This window comes from Pistacia vera, unplaced genomic scaffold (assembly GCF_008641045.1).
Source record: "Pistacia vera cultivar Batoury unplaced genomic scaffold, PisVer_v2 Contig211, whole genome shotgun sequence".
In the NCBI taxonomy this organism is placed as follows: Eukaryota; Viridiplantae; Streptophyta; class Magnoliopsida; order Sapindales; family Anacardiaceae; genus Pistacia; species Pistacia vera.
The window spans coordinates 1,097,859-1,115,801 of record NW_022196015.1 but is presented as its reverse complement, the minus strand read 5'-3'; the positions used below and the strand labels follow the sequence as shown (position 1 = coordinate 1,115,801).

Sequence of the window (17,943 nt, the reverse complement as noted above, 5' to 3'; positions counted from 1 at the left end):
GTTCCTGTCTGAAGTCAAAGATATTCGAAGGAGCCTCCAAACGTACATAAGTATTCTAATCCTTGAATGGATTTACTTTATACAGATTTTGTTTGTAAACATGTAAACGGTATAATCTATACTCGGATCTTGGCAAAGAAAGGTAATTGATTTATCAATTGAATTTTTGTTTTTTTCGCTGCGTATGGTAGATCAATTACTAACAGAAAGTTATCTCAACTTTCATCATTTCTTGTAACCATCTCCATTAATTAATGGAATGGGATCAAAAAATAATGACATTATATGACCTTTACTCGTATCTTGAATACCATGCCCATCTCCATATTGGTACACACACTGAGCCACCTTGCCTAGGTTCATCGCAGTTGTAACAAAAGTTTCTGGAAAATGAGGGTTTCCAAGCTGATCTCTGTTCATCTTTATCCACGCTGCGGCAATCATTTCCTGTATCTATTCACGAGACTCTTCTTCAGATGCTTTAGTTTCATGCATGTAATAGTGGATAGATTTAGGAACATCCCCTCTTGCTATCTCGTGCTAAATTTGAAGAAGGAAAAAAAAAAATACATAGAAGCAAATATTTTACCAAATAATCAAGTAGTTAAAATAATTTATCATCAATTATAGTTCATGAACTCCTCTTCGAATCTAAGGTTTTACGTAGAGTGACAAAATTTATGATTGACAGTCACAAAAAAAGTTATATGATAAACAAATAAATCTTAATAATAAATAGATTAATATATGAGCTCGTGTCAAAAAAGGATCCTATTTTAGAAAATAAAAGTATATATATATATATATATATAGAGAGAGAGAGAGAGAGAGAGAGAGAGAGAGAGAGAGCTTACAGATGATGTTCCCATGTCATCTGCAAGTCGTAAAATGATTGCTAACTAATGAATCACGTCGCTATATTCTTCAAAGTATTTCATGGGCTCCTTTGGTAATGGATTTGTACTTAAAAAGTATGCATTAATTAGTATCAGAGGTGCTGCTATAGAAATCCGTGCATTGTCCACGTATTCTTCAAGGGTTGGGGTGTAACCATCCTTATGCCACTTTGCCTCCAATAAATAGGCTTTGCATAAATCTGCCCACTGAAACAATTTATAATGATATCAATCATAATGAATCGCATATAAATCTACAACAATAAAAAATTATATTCATAATATATTATATATAAATAGACCAAATTAATTACTGATTTTTTTAGATAAAGAATGACGTGAACTGCATGTTCTTTGATAGCATTAAAACCCATTTCATTTACGAAATTATAGAGAACAAGAAAATATATCTTCTTATAGTCTGGAAGTTGGTCAATTTTGTTGACATCCCATCTAAATAACGAGGAAGAAAATATATCTTCATATATAAAATTTCATGTTGGAAATAGCTAACTGCAAAATTAAATAAATATGTGTATCAAACGAAATTTACGTGGCTTGGCACCAACCTGTCAACGGCATCGGTTAAGAGTTCAAGTTCATCCACAGTGCCATAAACATCATACACATCATCCATTGTCGTAATCAAAGCATTGACCACTCCAGAAATACTTCTACAATATCTATACTGAGGTTCGAAAATCATCCCCGCAACCCAAAACAAACTCACCATCCAGCTATCCTATGCAAAACTACTACATAGATCTCCAAGACCCACTTTCTTCCACTTCCTTTATATGAAAAAGAACATTATCATGTGTACAAGATATGTAAGAAGTTCCAATGATATTTAGTGTATTAATTTCTTTTATATTTATGTTGTTGTTTCATGCTTAGATATTAAATCAACAATTATGCCCGCTCTTAATTAGGTATAGCTAGCCTCGTACCTTGATGCAGACTTCATGTCCTCTTGGTGGGTTGCTTGCACCATGTTAAAATCAAGTTTAGCAAGCTGTAGCACGATACTGTTCATGTCAGGTCTTGTCTCATAGACATCTATGAACCACCTTGCCTCCAATCTTGGTAACCTCCAATACCGTGGAAGCTCCAATTCATGGCTCACTAGAGTGGAAAGATATATCTTTGTTTTCTTTCATATATTCCTTGAGGTAGGATGCTCTGAAATTTCTAAAATAATCAAAGGTAGCAATCTCTTCTTCTTTCAAAAGAAATACAGCTTCATACATAGATAAAATTCCTCTGCAATCTTTGAGGCATGGCCTGAAGTTTCCTTTCTCATCTTTGAAATTGTTGAAAATTTCTGGAAAAAGGATGAAAGAATGAAAAGGGAAATTAATTACTTTTTCCATCACGTTGCACTGTAAAAGAATCTCATGAATCCAATAAATTTTATATTTGGTAGAAAAATTGTGTATAAATGAATACAAATCGCAACTTTTTGTGTATGTGATAGATATATATTGAACGAAATAGAAACAACAACAGGAACAAAATAATAATAGTAAAACAAAACAAACAGTAAATAAAGAAAATAATACGCACGATTTACCCTGGTTCACCCAATGTGGGCTACGTCCAGCTGAGTCAATATTATTGCAATATGCCTCACCTCTCTCGTTTATAATGAATGAATTGCTCTCTCACACATAACAAGATAAAAGTATGTTTATGTACTAGGTTTAAGAGATTAAACCTAGTTTTACAAGGATTCTTATTCCTAAGCCCAACCCAAAAAGGAATTAGTAACTTAAAAGAAATCCTATAGCGGTTATACATGGAAAAGCCCAAAATCACCTATGGGCTCGGGGGCGCTACCCCCGCGACCCCCGCCCGCTCATCGTTACCCATTAATACTGAAGTAGTCGACAACTCCAACATATATTATGTACCTGTAGGTAGATCATAGCCATGTTGTCTTGAAAGTCTGAATTCAAGAGCTACTGCATGTAAACTTTCTTTTCTTTGCATATAATTGCTGGAATTATTGTTGTGTATCTTATTTAAGATTCTCTTTATTTCATCCTGAAAGTGATAAGATGCTCCAAGTCTTTCCAAGTCATCGATGAGCTCTAGTTGATGTAAAGGATCCATCGAATTAAGCATCAACCTAACTTCTTCCTTAAGTTGTTCAACCCGTTCGGCAAACAGTTCTCCCTGCATATATCAAAATTAATTAATTTAAATAACTTATAAATACAAATGTGAACCATATGCTTCTATAAGCAATAAAAGTTAATTGACAACAGAAATACATCACATAGTTTCAGGTAAGTGATTGAACATAGTCATGGGATCAAATGGAAGGTGAGTAATTGGCTGATCGTCTAACAATGGTTTCATCGGATGTTTTGGTTGCAGCTATACATTTGAGTACCGATCTACTAGCTCGAGCAATGATGTTGTTTGTATGATCCAACTAAGGATCTGTTTAAAGGCGACAATTTCTTAAAAGTTAATGAAGGCGGTGAAATAAGCTGACAATAAAGAGCCATTTTGATTTAGGAAGGTTTTTCAAGCCAAGTGTTGCATGGAATGATAATGACCTGTACGAGTTTGTAGTTGTACTCCCAAATCCCAATGCCTCTCTCCATTTATACACACCCTGCAATCATTATTAAAGAATAAAAAAAATTATCGAAGTTCACGTTTAATAAATGGTAGCATAAAAGATTCTTAATAATAATTCTTTTACTTATTTATCATGCATGCCGTTGGCTTTTTTGACTTTTCAGCTATAACACATTGATCAATTTGAATCCTTTTAACGTGGGTAAAATCCTAACGCAAGTAATAGTGTTAAGCTCTCTAACAAACCTTCGAAACTAATTATAATCAAAGTATTCAATATTATTCCATATAGCCAATTGAATACCATTTCTTTAGTGAATTAATGAAGATTGGAAGTAGCATAGATTGGTAATCAAAAAGATTTCTTAGAAGCTAAAACAATTATAGAGAATGAATATCCGTAAATACATTTTGAGAACAGAAAATTTTGACAATTCATGGATGATGGAACATAAAGGCAGATTAATTTTTCGAATTTCAAAACCAAGGAAGGTGGCTCTCACCAAACGTCAAATTAGTCTGTTAATCAATATCTTCTTCCCCAAACCATAACATTAATTAAATATAGGAGCATAAAATTTTATAGCCAAAGCTGCATCATATTTACTGGCGATCAAATTTAATAAAGCGATTCATAGTCCAATGCACATCTCCTCCATTCAAAACCTAATGACCATTCAATTACACAAATAACACGTGTCAAAAAGTGGATTATTAAAGAACAATTAAATATACATTAACAACAAGAATATTAAGATGAAGATAAATAATTTAATAGTCCAAGGACTGTGCTTCTCAAGGACTGTGTTTGTAATGACTGTTTTATACTAGGATACTCATAGAAATATATCAAGTAGAATATATTTATATTAGCAAAAGTAAATGGGCCCAAAATTTTCTTTTATTACATATAAACATTATTTATACAAAACAAAGTATCATTTATAAAATGATATTAAAACAATGGACAGTATAGCTATTGCTCTTCGCTTGCCGACGTCCATCCAACCGCGTTCTCACCTAGATCCTACAACAACAAAGAAAATAACGGGGTGAGCACAATATAATGCTCAGTAAGTAAACCATCTACTCGACTGTCCCCGTAACTCTTTCTCTTAATTCTTTCCTTACACTTTTTCTCATCTCATTTACTTTCTCTTTCACACAGCTCTCTTTCTTAACTTCTGCTATATGTCACGACCTCATCTTACCGGAGGCACGGCCGGATGGAGTTCACACAGCACCAACTCACTTTTCGTGACTTTCGGGTGGAGATCACAAAGCACCAACCCGTTTTTCATAACTATCGGGTGGAGATCACAAAGCACCAACCTGTTTGAGTAACTACCGGGTGGAGATGACAAAGCACCAACCCGTTTTTCGTATTTTTCTCATTCTCTCTACTCTTAGAGTAGTTCATACACAAAGTTCTCTACTCTTCTCAATCCACTTCTCAATGCACAATTAATCTTCTCTACTAATGTACTCATGAAATGCCAACATGCAATGTTGCAAGAATTAAGGTTTACTACTTATGTTTCTCTTAGGCATTTCATCAAACAACTAGTGTGCATACATAAACTCTACCTTATCTATGGCTCTATCCCTTTCTTGAACCATCCAAAATGGGAGGAAACTCCCTCACATAGCTATAATGCTTGTCATAAAAGAACACTCCCAAAGAAAGTATTCAATCTCCCCCAACTTCATGTCAAACTACATCCTCTCATAAATACATATGCATCACATATTAACACTTCTCATCAATGAAGTGTAATCAACAACCATAAAACAAATACTCATCTCAACCCAATTTCTCAATAGCATAACATACACATGCATATATAAATCTCTACTTAATCTCTACTCAAAAGATTTCTCAATTTCAACTTGGGATGGATTTACTTACCTTGTGATGGTGTGATTCTACTAACACTTCTCTTTTCCTTTGGTAGATGTCTTTTCTCTACACCTTTAAACAATAACACATTAAGACCTCAACACCTTTATAGGTAAATTTCACATCTAGAGCAAGGATTCTTACCTTAGGATGCCTTAGATCAATTCTCTACCAAGATCCAACTAAAAACCCTAAAAAATCCTTGAAAGCTTGAAGGGAGAATTGAGAGGAAATGGTGAAAGAGTATGGCGGTGGAAGAAGAATGAATGAAGGGTTTTTGAAGCTTAATTATCTCCTTTTTAACTCAAACTTTCTTCATTCATTCCCATATTGCCCTTGCTCTTTCTTCAAAATTTCATCTTTGTCCTTGCAATCATTACAATCACACCCCTACTCTAACATATTCTCTATAAAATTCTCTTACATTTTACTCCTCACTTTTCCTGCTAACTAAGGGTAGAAAGGTCATTTTGCCTCTAGGGAAGAATTCTCTAGAAACCTCAATACACATTTTATTCGGCTCTTCGCCACGGCGAAGACCTTTTCTTTGCCCCGACCAAAAATTACAGAACCTACCTCTTGAGTTGTAGAACCTCATCACCGCGGCGAAGATTATTCTTCGCCCTGACGAAGTCTGTAACACCAAGATTTTGCCAAGTCTTTACAATTTCAGGGCAACCACTCAACCAAACCAATACATCCCTTCAACCAATGGCCAACCAAACAATATTAACAATATATCATCTCAACTAAGAGCAAAACAATAAACATTAGCTACGTACCTCAAGTGGGGCGTTACAATTCTCTCCCCCTTAAAAGAATTTCGCCCCCGAAATTCACACAAACAACTCCGGCTAACGATTCTGCATATCTTGCTCTACCTCCCATGTAGCCTCTTCTACTTTATGTTTCTCCAAAGGACTTTCACTAACGGAATACTCTTATTGCGAAGCTCTTTAATCCTTCGGTCTAAGATCTGAACTGGGCGCTCTTCATACACAAAATTCTCTTCTAAATCAATGTCCTCTACACTCAGAATATGGGAGGGATCGCTTACATACTTCCGAAGCATCAAGACATGGAAAACATCATGTACCTTGTCCATACTAAGTGGTAGTGCCAATCTGTAGGCCACCTTTCCCACTCGCTGCAATACCTCAAATGGACCTATGTATCTCGGTGCCAACTTTCTTTTGCTTCCGAAGCGCATTACTCGCTTATAAGAGGAAACTTTTAGAAACACTTTGTCACCCACTCCGAACTCAACATCTTTTCTCTTCAGATCAGCATAACTTTTTTGTCTGTCTTGGGCTTGCTTCATTCTGTTTCTGATTAACTTTACATCCTCTATCATTTTCTGAGTCACCTTTGGCCCAAGAGCGGTACTCAACTCGTCCTTGTCGCCGATCTCATCCCAATGTAGTGGAGACCTACATCATCTACCATACAAAGCCTTGTAAGGCGCCATTTTAATTGTAGACTGATAACTGTTGTTGTAGGCAAACTCCACTAAGGGTAACATCTCATGCCAGGATACTTTATAATCCATACAGCAAGCTCTCAACATATCGTCAAGCACCTGGTTCATTCTCTCTATTTAGCCATCTGTCTAAGGATGATAGACAGTACTGAATGCTAAACAGGTACCCAAATTCCTCTGTAAACTCATCCAGAAAGCTGAAACAAACCTGGAATCTCTATCTGACACTATGGTTTTGGGCACACCATGCAACCTGACTATCTCTTTAATATAAATCTGAGCCAACTGATCTGTAGTAGTGCTCTCTTTTACTGGAAGGAAATGGGCTGACTTGGTTAACCTATCAACAATCACCCATATAGCATTATACCCTTTCTGTACTCTAGGGAGACCTGTGATAAAATCCATCGAAATGCTCTCCCATTTCCACTTTGGAATACTAAGTGGCTGAAGCAACCCTGACGACCGTTGGTGTTTTGCTTTCACCTGCTGACAAACCAGACATTTAGCTACAAATTCTGCAATATCTCTCTTCATACCGGGCCACCAATAGCCTTTCTTTACATCTTGATACATTTTGGCTGCTCCAAGATGAGTAGTGTACAGTGTGTCATGAGCCTCTGTAAGTAGTCTCTTCCTCAACTCATCATTATGAGGGATACACAATCGATTCCTGAAATAGAGGACACCATCTATTACTTGAAACTCTGTTGCCTTGCCCTCATGCACTTGCTGAACTATTCTCTGACACCACTCATCGGCCACTTGCTTATCTCTGACTTCCTCCAGCAAAGTGGACTAAATCTCTAACCTGGCAATCCTTCCTGGAACCACTTCAATCTGTTCTTTACATAATTCTTCTATCAACTCTTTCTGCTTAGTGAGCCGAGACAAATAAGCTTTTCTACTCAAGGCATGGGCTATTACATTGGCCTTTCCCGATTGATACTTGATCTCACACTCATAATCCTTAACTAGCCTTAACCACCTTTTCTGTCTCATGTTCAACTCCTTTTGAGTGAAGAAATACTTTAAACTATTAAGATCGGTGTACATATTACTTTTGGCACCATAAAGGTAATGCCTCCAAATCTTTAGTGCGAAGGCCACGGCTGCCAACTCTAGATCATGCGTAGGGTATCTCATCTCATACTCTTTCAATTGCTGAGAGGCATATGCTATCACCCTACCTAACTGCAATAACACAGCACCAAGTCTTTGCAATGAGGCATCTATATAAATGTCATAATCTACACCCTCCTGTGGTAACAGTAACAGTAACACGGGAGTTGTTGTTAATCTCTTCTTTAACTCCTGAAAGCTCTTCTCACATGCTTCTGACCATACAAAAGGAGTTCTCTATTTGGTAAGAGCTGTTAACGGTTTAGCCAACTAGGCGAACCCTGCTACAAATCGCTGGTAGTAACCTGCTAAGCCTAAGAAACTCCTGACTTCTTTCACTGTCCTCGGCCTCTGCCATTCAAGGATTGCCTGCACTTTACTCATATCCACTGAAATCCCTTCCTTAGACACAGTATGGCCCAGAAATATCACCTGATCAAGCCAAAACTCACACTTAGAAAATTTAGCATACAACTTTCTTTCTCTCAATCGTTGCAACATTATCCGCAAATGTTCCTCATGCTCTTCCCTTGACTTAGAATAAACCAAGATATCATTAATGAAAACCACTATAAACCGATCCAAATAATCATGGAATACCCGGTTCATCAAGTCCATAAAAACTGTTGGGGCATTAGTCAAACCAAACGGCATCACTACAAACTCATAATGCCCATACCTTGTACGAAAGGCAGTCTTAGCCACATCTTGCTCTGCCACTCTTACCTGATGGTACCCTGACCTCAAATCAATTTTAGAGAACACGGTGGCTCCTTTTAACTGATCGAATAAATCATCAATGCGAGTTTAGGGTACTTGTTCTTCACTGTCACTTTATTCAACTCTCTATAATCGATACACATCTATAGTGACCCATCTTTCTTCTTCACAAATAAAATTGGAGCTCCCCAGGGGGAATGACTCGGTCGGATAAAGCCTTTATCCAAAAGCTCTTGGAGTTGCTTCTTTAATTCCTGAAGCTCTGCTGGGGCCATTCGATAAAGGGCTTTGGATATTGGTGCTGTCCCCGGTGCTAGTTCAATACTAAACTCAACCTCCCTTTCAGGAGGCAAACCCGGTAACTCTTCCGGAAACACATCTAGAAACTCTCGAACTATTGGCACCCTCTGAATCTCTGGCTGGGGAACATCACCACTCTACACTACATGGGCAATATATCCCAAACACCCCTCTCTCAACATCTTTCTAGCCTTCACACTACTAATTAACATGCTCAACTGATGGCCCACTCCAAAACTAAATTTATCTTCATTATCGAGATTAAATCTCGCTTTCTTCTTCTGACAATCAATCTCTACCCCATATCTCCCTAGGAAATCCATGCCCAATATCACATCAAAGTCGGGCATATTAAAAACTATTAGATCAACTGTTAAATCTCTACCCTGGATCACTACAACCTCTCCTGACAATATCTCTTGCGTCAGAACACTAACCCCATCGGGTAACTCTATCTTAATGGGTTGAGTCACTCTAGTAGGTTTCAAACCTAACCTCTCAATCATCCCATACGATATAAAAGAATGAGTGGCTCCTCAATCAATTAAAGCATATAAAGGAACAGAATGGAATAATAACTGACCAGTAACGGCTGATGGACTGGCCTCTGCCTCACCCTGTGCCACTGTAAACACTCTGGCATTCGTAGTACCTCCAAAACTCTATGCGGGTGGTGGAAGAGGAGCTTTACAATCTCTCATCAAGTGCNAATAACAACAACAACAACAACAACTAATGTACTGTCTTCCATGCAGTCGCAGAGTAATGAGCTTCAACAATATTTGGGAACCCCTGAAATGTTACCAATAGATCCACAACAGAGAGCCAACATTGATCTCTTAGACTATTGGAGAGCCAGAAAATGTATTTTTTCGGTATTATCAAGACTTGTCTTGGATGTTTTCGCTGTTCCTGTCTCAATCGTCTCATCCGAACAAACATTTAGTGCAAGTGGAAGAATTTTAAATGAACGGAGGACTAAACTTACATCACAAATGATTGAAGTCCTCACATGTCTTCCAAATTGGGAACGGTCGCGCCATCAAGGTGAATATGGGGTTGTCGACGATACTTTAATAAAATCATTTCAATTTTGTAATATAGATGATACAGATGAGGGAGGTCCTAGTGAACCCCAATATTTTCTCTTAGGAAACTAGTCAGGTCGCTGGTGAGTTGGGGGTTGAGATTGCTTCCAATCCTTAACACTTTGCTTGGTTCTTTGGTCGACCGACACCTTAGATAGGTCCTCAACTGGCCTACTAGAAGGGCATTCCTGAATACGAGGGTCCATGTTATCCTCGGTTGGGCTAGGCCGCGGTTCGATCTGACTAATCGCCATTGCCTGTTTGGGAATGTCGCGGGTGATGCCTTTCCCCTTGCACACCATTTGTACTGCTTTTACATAGCAGTTGTGAGATGTGCGTTGCGATCCGCTTACTTTCCCTATCCCTGTCGGGGTGGGGAACTTCATCTTGAGATGGTAGATCGAAGTGACTGCTCAGAAGTGTCTCAATAGAGGTCGCCTGAGGATATCATTGAAAGCGGACGGACAGTCCACTACTAGGAATTCAGTTATCTTGTTACCTCATCAGAGTCACCCAGCGTGACTGGAAGCGAGATCGTTCCCTTAGGAATCAAGTGATCCCTTGTAAAGCCATAGAGGGGGATCGAGGCGGGCTTCAAGTCGGCCTCATCCAATTTCATTCTCTCGAAAGCTAGCTGGAACAGGATGTTCACAACACTTCCGTTATCCACCAATATTCTGTGGACATCGAAGCGCCCTATCTAAGGCGTAATGACGAGAGCATCATCATGGGGATGATGCAATCAAAATGCGTCTTTTTCGAAGAAGGTGATTTCTTCCTCTTTGCGAACCTTTGGAGGTCGCTACGCCGTGTTCATCACAAGAATAGGATCGTGATGAGCTGCGAGAGCATATCTTTCTTGGGCACCTCGTATGTTCCCCCCGAGGTGTGGTCCCCCAAAGATTACTCCCACGCTACAGATACCCTGGTGATCACGACGCTTCTTGCCTTGTTCCTCTCGATTTTTCTCTCTTACGGGAGCAGAGTCATCAATATACTCTTTGAAATGTCCCTGTTTAATAAGGTCTTTGATGGCCTGTTTGAGAGCTCGGCACTCATCAGTGTGGTGGCCATTGTCCCTATGATAGTGACAATACTTCTTACTATTTCTAGCTGAAGGGGGATTTTTCATGGGCTCGGGCTCTCCGAGCAAACTGGCCTCTTATGACTTGTCAAAAATTGCCGAGACAGAAGCGTTCAAAGGGGTATATTGATTCCTGTCACGATCACAACGAGGAATGGGAGCATAAAATTTCTTGGGATCAAACTGTGGTTTCTTTCCTTTTTGCTGATTGTCATTAGCCCATCGACAATTAGCCTTCCTATTTTCCCCCCGACCACTACCCGAAGTGCTGGGGTCATGATAGCGGAGTGCCACCACGGAATTCTCGATACGAAGGTATTTCTCTGTGAGGTGGTAAAAACGGGTGAAAGAAACATCATCCTCTGATCGTAGCTCCTTTCACATATCTGTTTGTGGACAAACTCCCGCTATGATTAGAGTTCGAACAGACTCTTCGGGAGTGTGAGCTACTTTGTGGAGCTCTCTATGGAATCTGTCGATATAGGATTGGAGGGATTCATCCCTCTCTTGCCTTATGTTACTGAGATAACTCAAAGGCATCAAGAACTTCTGGTTCGCTTGGAAGTGTCTCAAGAATGTTGAGTTCATTTGATTCTACGAGCTGATTGATCCCGCTAGGAGTGACCTGAACCACTGCTTGGCGTGAGATGTAAGAGTCACCACCAAGCATTGGCATTTTGCCAAATCAGAGACTTGATGAAGTTCCATCAGGTCATTGAATTCGTACAGATGATCCTGCGGATCTGAATTCCCGTCGAACACCCTCATATCAGGCATTCTGAATCTGGATGGGATAGGGGCGGCTAACACAGCCGCGGAAAAGGGAGACCCTTCTACGACCTACCCTCAATCATTTTGCTGGGCCTTTAACTGATCGATAACTCACTGTAGCTTTTCAATCTGAGGCAGTGGAGATACTGGGGATTGCTTTCCCCCATGCGGGTTTGACCCTCTCGAGTGCGGTTGAGGAAAATCTAGAGATTGGATTCCTCCTCGCCTCGGCTGGCAGTTCCGACCACTCTTGACTCATGTTGGTGAGAGTCGTGCGATGGTGATTACTAGCCCGGGGAACTTTCCTGACCTCTGCAGTGGTGCGAACCAACCCGCTAATGGTAGGCACTTCCCGCGTGATGTTGTTCAGGGTCGTTATTCTAGTGATGGGAATATCCCTGCCTTGCACTTCTATGAGATTGCTCGCGCGACATGGCATGGGACAGCTCGATCTACGACCTGTCACCGAGTCTTTGCGCCACGGGTATTCTACCTAGGGTGCGGTCGATGTTTGCTGGTCCCTCAAAGCCCCTAGGCCTATTGTTTGCCACCTGCTTTCCCTTCATTTGACGCACTGCAGTGCACGTGGCACAAGCTATCACCTCTTTCCGTGCTTTCCTGCGACTTGCAGGCGTTTTTGACGGTGGCATTGTCTCATTTGATACGGGTGGTGCAACCCAGTCCAAACAGTCTAACTTTTGGTTAACCGTTTGAAGAGTATTGTTGAACCTCTCTAGGTAGTTCACGATGGCTGGATCAAGCCGGGAGCTTGAGGGAATGTCCCCTGCAAGATTTTGCAGAACTAGGGGCATTTCGGAAAAGGTGCCCTCTTGCACCTGAGGGATATCCTACTCATCATTATGGGGTTGCTCAGATTCGAATCTGCATGCCATTTGCTGTTGTAGGACCAGTTGGTTAGAGATTCTCCTGATGAAGGATGAATACTAAATCAGGGGGCCCTCCTTCTAACGCCAAACTGTTGATGCGTGATTTTGACACCAACCAAACGCACGTGTGAAATGCTGAGTTGACCCAGAAGACACACGTGAATGGGAGAATGAGAGTGAAAGGAATGGAGAACAGTGTTTAAAGTGGTTCAAATGCTCAAGGAAGCAAGTCCTACATCCACTGGTATTATATTAATAATAATGGTCAGGTCGTGCTCAGCGAGCCGATTTTACAAATGATTACAAGTGAGAGAGTGTGTATGCTCTTTTTGAGAGAGACCAGCTAATACTCTAAAATGAGAGAGAAGTCCTTTATTTATAGTGGGATGGATTAAGGTGATAATTACTAAATCTGTGATATGGTGAGATTATCCGTGCAAATCCTTCTTTATGTCCCGTTGCCCACCTTCTGAAGCGATTTACGCCATTTGGAGTAGGGATTAGACACGTGGAATCTCTCTAGCTCCTGGTTAGTCCGACGCACACCCACTGCACTGACAGAAGCATGCTGCTCATGTCCTTGCACGACGTGGCTGCGTCTGCACGGCTGCAGGTCTACCTAATCTCTCACTTTTCATGCTGATTGGGCCTTGCGTCAGCCCTACTTTTTTCAGGCATAACATTCATGAAGATTTATCACTAGTGATTAACATTTCATTCCCTTCATGTATGCTATACATCTACAATCATTATTTCTAAAATAAAACTTTAAATAATTAAACTGAAAGTTCGAAAAAATTAAAACTAAAAAAAAAATCATTTCAAATAAACTCAAGATCATAATTTATCAAATAAACTGAAAGTTTGAATAAGGGATTGCACCCACATGACACCGTATAAATTGCAGGCTAGCTAGACCTACTGTAATTTCATTTCAGTTGGTATTATTACCATTAAACAATCCAAAATTATAAAATAATAATAGTACTATTAATAATAATCGAAGTGAAGTAAAGTAAAGTAGCCAATCCTATTTTTTTAGGTAAGGAATGACATAAATTCGTGTACTTTGAGTTTCAAACTTAAAGTGAACATGATTTTTTTATTTTATTTTTTTGGTTGAGGAGGTAAGTAAACTTTTCATAGAAAGGGAGAAAGAATATACAAAAGACCTAAAAACTAGCCAACCTACCTCAAGACAAGCCTTGGGTTAGGAGTAAAAGAATGATACTATCAAGACAACTCCTAATCTTCTCTTTTTTCCATTTCTCTTGTCAAAAAAATAGAAGTAAGCAGAGATTAAAGAATACAAAGAAACCCACCTACCACAGAACATGCCCTAAGTTAGGTTCATTAGTATCAAAAAACCAAAGACCTTCCCAACTCTTCACAATACATTGCATACCAAAGGGTGGTAACTAGCAGTGTGCCAAATGTTCCAAATTAATAACCTTCCTAACCTAACTATTGAATTGTATATAAGGTAAGCAAGGGTCGATCCCACAGGGAATGGTTCGATTAATTTCTATATTCTAAAACAATGAAAACAACAGAAAAATAAAATAAAACCCTAAACAGTAAACATGACAATAGTAATGAAAGGGGGTTGTAGTCAAAGTAAACTAAAGTAACACAAAGAAATCTCTAATGAAGGTATCAGATTGAAAACCATTAGTTCTCAGTTCAAGATCCACCTAAACATGCATTGTATATGAACTAACCGTAACACTATTCTATCTCGTTATTATGGAACTATTGACCCTAGGAAACAACAAGCTTCGTTACTCGAATTCTCCCTTAGTTGTCACTACTAAAATAAGCTCTTCGAGTAGATACTAACCCTTGAACAACCTAGAACAAGCTCTCTAAATTCAATTCAATGGCAGCCTTAAGAATTAAGAAAATAGATCAATCTAAGCAACAATCACGCAGGCTCGGATTATTTAACTTAGGTTCTGTTATTCAAGACAACAGACTGAAAACTTGTCCATAATCATCTATCATCATGTGTTACTCGTTGAATAGAAAAAGGACAATTACGTATCACAATTCCTAATTCTAACATGTAAAATTCCAATTAAACAATTTAGCAGGCCAAAACTAAATCACTCAAACAAGAATCATAAACAATTAAAACAGAATAACATAAACAATTCTAATAAAAACGAGATTAAGAACAATGTTACTGAAGTTAAGTTACACCAATGACATAAATTTAGGCTTCAAAATCCCCTTGAACTGTAGAAGGAAGATCAGCCACACATCTTGACTTAGAAGATAAAAAAACTCAGAAAAATACTCTACTGCTGTTCTCCCGTTTAACCTGATAACTCATGAATAAATAATATATCTTTTTTTCTTAATTCTTCCTTATGAAAAACAGAAATTACTTTCCTAGACATTTCCTAAAAGATAGACTTCCAAAACTGTCAAAATCTTATCAGATATGGAAAACATAATTCGTCTCCAGATTGCACCAGGATTCTCGTAATGTAAAAGATCTTTTCTGGGCTTGGTCACTTCATAAGAGTTGTAGTCCCGGATGTGTAGATGAATCTGGGCTTTTTGAATCACCCGCTTTTGATATCTGACGCTCTAGTTAGGCCCATTCGAAGAATCAATACTCAGCCAGGAAATCTCCGCGGCTAGGATTCCAGGTCCGGTTTTGCAACAACTACTGAGAACCCAAACGAACTCGGATTCTCGCCCATAATACCTTCCTGGAAAGCTTGATTCGTCTACTTTATGTTTTTTGAAGAACTCTTTTGCAATCGAGAAATCTGACTCCATGAAAAACCTGAAAAACACAACACTGGTCATAATAAAGAAAAATCTGGAATTTCCTAATCTTTTCTCAATTATTTTCTAAAGTCTATCCAAATATGCCAAACTTACAAAATAAACTCTAATCAGCTCAACTAGGCATAAAACATAACAAAAACATAATATGAAAGGAATAAAAAATATATAAATTACACTCTTATCAGTAACCTCCGAGGCTATACAACCCATCCATCCCCCAAAAGCCAAACCAATAAGAACATTCGGATCAAAGCATCCACCCATTTCACCCATTTCATGAATAAAATTAATGTGAATAGTTAGGTAATCAAGAAACTAATTGTTAAAATTATGGACTTGTAGACAGTGTGGAATTGGTATCCATTCAAATACAATAATGAGAAATCCTTTTCAAAAATTATTTCCTCCATCATTTCTTAAAATATTAGATAAAATGAATCTTTTATATTTAGATATTTAATCACTTAAGACTGAGAATCAATAATATTCCTCTAATAGAAAAAAACCTAAAAATTTTGGCTTTTAAATAAAGATTAAAGACTTATTTGTTTGTCTTAAATGACTTCTCCAAAAATATCTCTATTCTAATTTTTAAATTCCGATCGTACTCCATATAACATAAATCTCTGTCAACCTATTTTATTTGCTTCTTATTTTACTTTCACTGTAGAGACATAGTGGATACACACAATAAAAAAAATTAAATCAATTGATTTAAAAAACTAAAATATTTCTGTATATTTGATTAAATTCATGATTTCTAATTGATAAAGATATTTATGTAAAAATACTACTTTTCAGATATATAAAATTTATAAAAACAAACACTTAATGCGTATAATCATATATTAAAAAATTACAAACAAACACTTAATACTTATAATCTGATATTATAAATACTTTTTTAAGTATTATTCATTCAGAGTTATTTAGTTGTCAACGCTACTAAACTATCAAACAAAATACCAAACCATCTAAGTGTGTCAGTTTCTTGTGACAGGATAGAAAGAAGTGATGTTGTAGCAATAAATTTGCAAACCTTATGCCCTAGCCCTCCCCACCAATAACCAAGGGCATCGACCAATCATATAGGGAAAAACAATAAGTATTATTTTAATATCTTAAACTTATAATTTTATTTATTTGTTTTAATTATAATAAAATGAATGGTTAGAAATTTGAGTTAAGATTTTAATTTAAACATCATAATCATTCTATACAAATTTGTTTCAAAATCCTGAAATATTCTTACACAAATTTACAGTTACAGGATCGCTTAATCTCTCATTTCTTATAAGTTCCAACTCTCTAGACTCTTATTGTTGAATAAAATGTTCAAGCTTCAACTCAAGCAAAGCCTACAAGAACGGCATTCCCTATTGTCGTTTTTGTATTCATAATATGGCCCTAATACGAAGTCATTTTTAGAGCAGAAGAAAAACATCAGCTCTCTCACGTGTTCTTCATGGTCCCGGAGATGCAACTTGTAGAGCAACTTGCAGCAGAGAAGCTGGCTCTTCTTATTGAGATCGAATGGTGAAGAAGATATAGTATTGTGTTTGTCTATGTCAATATGAACAGTGTAGTTGCAATTTGACAAGGATCAATACAATTCTCTTGTATATAAATTGTAAAGCTGGTATTTTAGAACATTAAGAAAAATGAAATATTAACTTTCTAGAATTTTCTTTCCTTCTCTGTTCTTTCTGTTTTTGACATTTTCATGGTATCATAGCTATTGACAGACATCAATGGTGTAGATCCTAAAACACCTCTTACCTCAGCTCTCAACACAAAAGGAAAAATGATGAATTTGGCTTCTGTTTCAACACTGAACAACACTCTTTCTAGTATCACCGTGAAATTAGGCGAGAGAAATTACGCTTACTGGAAGTCTCAAGTCTTTTCAGTGTCGAAGGCGTATGAATTAGAAGGTTTTGTTATAGGTGATAAACCTTGTCCTACTACCTTCATTATCTCTGAAACTGATGATCCAAAACGAATTGTTAGTCAAGAACATTTAATGTGAAAAAAAAAAAATTTGATCAATTGTTGTTTAGCTAGTTAATATCCTCCATTTCAAAACAATGATTGGGCATGTTGCTAATTGTGAAACAGCATATGATATATGACACACATTAAAGATGCATTTCCTAACAGATTCTAAGGCTATGATTCTACACCTAAGAAATCAATTACAAACCACTAGGAAAGACAGCTCTAGCATAAATGATTATGTGCTAAGAATGAAGGAAATTGCTTATTCTTTGACCACCAGTGGTGTGGTTGTGACCGATGAAG

The 17,943-nt window shown here is 37.8% G+C and overlaps 1 pseudogene; it reads right to left on the bottom strand.

The window, feature by feature from the left end:
- Positions 1-225: 225 nt before the first annotated feature.
- On the bottom strand, positions 226-3,511 carry LOC116129391 (annotated as a pseudogene).
- Positions 3,512-17,943: the final 14,432 nt, after the last annotated feature.